This window comes from Corvus brachyrhynchos, unplaced genomic scaffold (assembly GCF_000691975.1).
Source record: "Corvus brachyrhynchos isolate BGI_N302 unplaced genomic scaffold, ASM69197v1 scaffold933, whole genome shotgun sequence".
Lineage (NCBI taxonomy): Eukaryota > Metazoa > Chordata > Aves > Passeriformes > Corvidae > Corvus > Corvus brachyrhynchos.
Window position 1 is genome coordinate 165148 of NW_008237401.1, and position 3510 is coordinate 168657.

The window sequence follows — 3510 nt, forward strand, 5'->3', positions numbered from 1 at the left end:
TTCTCCGCGCTGGGACGCAGCCAAACCCCAGCACAACCCGCCTCCCACGCTGCCCACACCGCGCAGCCCACGTCGAGCTGAGCCTGTTGCCACAGGTTCAGCCTGCCCAGGCACCTCCATGGAGCAGGAATTGCAGAGATCCTGCTGTGGCCAAAGGAGCCTCAAAGGGAGCCAACAGGACCGAGGCAACCGGAGCACCCCCAAACCCCAAATCCCATCTCTGCCCAAGCAGCCCCTCACAGCTCCAGACTCAGCTCACCCCTGGAAGGAAGGGCTGAGGTTGCACCCAGCCACCAGATGTGGGAGGAAAGATCTGGTCCTGGTTAAGAACCAGCATTAAGATTAATGCAGGGAAATTTAAATGGCAGTTCTGAGAGCGTGTTTGATTTGAACCCTTAGATACCGGGAAAACAAACACACAAAGCTGCAGTTTCTGGAGGTCAAACTCAGCACCTGAAACCAGGCCCTGCCAGTTTACAGCGTGTCCATCCCGTCAGCAGCTGCATTTGAATACTCGTGATGCCAGTGTGCTCTGCCAGCTCACTCAGATCCCAGAAATGTGCTTTCTCCTGGGTTTTTGGTCAGGAGTAAGTCACCAGCAGGGACTGACAGAGTCTACAGTGCTAATTAGGACAAAATTCCTTCCTGTGAGGGCACTGAGGCCCTGGCACAGGTTGCCCAGAGAAGCTGTGGCTGCCCCTGGATCCCTGGAAGTGTCCAAGGCCAGGCTTGGAGCGGCCTGGGATAGGGGAAGGTGTCCCTGCCCATGGCAGGGGTGGGACTGGATGAGCTTTAAGGCACCTCCCAACCTAAACCACCCCATGATTCAATGAAATAACTGAATTCCCCAGACAGCTTTGTCCGTTCTAAAAACATCCTCCAAAACTTACCCAGGCCATGAGGGGGAACAGTGCACCTCCGATTCCATCCCTCATCCAGACAGTGACGGCCAGTTAAGGCCTTTCAGTTAAAACCCGGCTTCCAAAGGCTGAATAACCACCACCAGCCCCAGATCTGCTTAACGTGCAGTTCAATTGTCCCAGCGTGTGGCCCAGCACTGCTGTCCCCGTGCCAGCAGGTGACAGAGCCCAGACAGAGCCGCCCGTGCCGGTGCCGTGGCAGGGACTGCCCGTCGGCATGGGGACCCTCCCTGGGATGCTGCCACCGCCACTCTGCGTCCACCACTGCAGCGAGGGGTTGGTGTAGTCTTGGAAGAAGGAAAAGGCTGAGGCAGGGATGATCCTGAGCTCAGCAGGAGGCAGGAAATGACCCCAGGAGAAGCAGAGGCTGCTGCATCCAGGAGCTCTGCAGTGCCTCCACTCTGGAACAGAAAAGAGCCCCATGCCAGGCCCTGCCTCGGCCCCAGAGCAGCACAGAGAGACCAGAGGACCAGGGGTGACACAGAGGTGACAGGAAGGACACGGCAAAACCTGCGAGTGAGCAAGGCGAGGAACGTGGGAGAAGGAGGGAGCAGGGACACAGCCCACAGCTCTGCTGGGAATATTCCCACCCTGCAGAAGATAACCCCGACAGCAGCTGCTTCCAGCGGCCTCCCCAGAGTTGCTGAAGGCAGCTGGATGGAGCAAAGAGGCCGAGACAGGAGCAGAAGAGACGATTTTCATGTGGAAGTTGCACCCCTGGGCTACGTATGAAAGTTATCGTCAGTGCATCGAGCCCTGGGCAAACCTGGAGAATTTACATAAGCCTTGAAGTTTAGGAAAGCATAAAGGAAGAAAGAAATTGAGAGAGCAATCCTGTCTTTGTCTCCAGCACTGCAAGGAAATTCTCCACATTTTCTGTGCTGCCCAAGGCTCCCCTTACGCAACAGCGGCTTTTGAAAAAGCAGCCTCAGCATCAACAGTTTTCCCCTCCCTTGCGTAAGAGATGATCCTCCTTCCATGAGAGATCCTCCTTCCATGAGAGATCCTCCTTCCATGGGAGGTCCTCCCTCCCTGAAGGCTCAAGAACATCCCCAGAGAAGCGATCCCAGCACCACGTCCCGACTCCTTCCTGCAGCATCAGGGAGTAGCTCCTCCCGGGAGAACTGCCCAGCTTCCACCTCCCCGGAGCTGAACTCCGAGGCACTTCCAGGATTGCAGGATGCTCCAGAGGCTCCTTGCACACGCTGCTTTCTTTCAGAGCAGCAGATGACCCAAGTGAAACTGGAGAGGACCCAGGGAAACACTGGGAAGATGCTCCAGGCTGGCACTGCTGACAGGAACACCCCACACCCGTAAAAATTCTCTCCATGAAGAGAAACGAGGCTCTCGCTGGTGTGTGAGCCACCCCCAGTTCCCAGCTCTTCCCCCAGCTCCTGCACCTCTGTCCTCCTGTTCCCTGCCTTTGGTCCCACCTTTCCAGCACGGAGCCGCGAGCGTGCCCAGCGCAGCAGGGTTTGTTTCTCACTGCTGTGAACCGTGTTTTGATCCAGCTCTGCAATGCAGCCCTGTGGAAGAGCCAATTCTCCCACTGGCACCGTTCCTGCTCCTGGATACCAACACCCCACGGGACAAAGCCCGACAGATCCGGGGGACGGGGGTGGTTTGTCACTGTGCTGAGGGGCAGGGCAGCCGGGCCACGAGGAAAACCCCACAAACACCATCCTAATTCTTCTTCCAGCAGACTGAGGCACCGTACACCACACCTGGCCTTGAGCATGGAGAGACTGAAGTTTTAGGCTGAGGGGAGACAAATGCAAAGGCGGGATGGATGTGTGCAGGGATCAGATGTGACAGACGGACACTGCCTCACTCCAGCCCCTCTGTGGGGCCAGGACCTCAGTGGAGACCCACCCTGAGGATGTCCCCTCCCTGCTGGAGGCCTCCCTGGGTGACAGCGTGGCACTGACTCAAGGCTCTTTCCTCAGCATCCTCGGATATTGCCCAAGAGGCAGCGCGGTGACGGGGACGTGCGGCACCCACAGCTCTGCCACCTCATCGGCGCTGAGCCGCCTCCAGCCCTGCTCTGCCTTGGCACAAGCTCCCCTTCCAAGGTGAGTCTGGGAAATCTCCAAGCTCACTCCAACGGGCACTTGGGCTCCGTTTGCTATTTATAGTGTGACAGCTGACCGGGACAGTGCCACCCAGCCCACCCAGGCCTCCCAGCTCCACCAGCTCTGCCCAAACTCAAACCCGAGCGGCCAAATCCTGCTCGGCGCTGCCGGAATTCGGCGCATTCATTCAGAGTTAGCAACTGCTGCTATATCGGGAAGACAGCTTCAAGGGAAGACAGAGCTCTCCAAGACAGAGAAAGAAAACAAATCCCTCGCCTGCATTCTGCAGGCCAGCACTGCTCTCCTAAATTTCCTTGGCTCGGCTTAACAAAACCCGGGTTCTTCTGCTAAAAAGTGAACATTAACCAGCCCTGCACGCTCCTGAGCTCTGGACACCCTCTCGAAAGCTTCATGACACCATCACACCAGACAGCAAATGTGCCAACTCAGACCTTCTCCGAGTGACAGAATCGTCCCTAACAAACCCTGGCCCAGCCCTGCCCTTCGGGAACGGCACC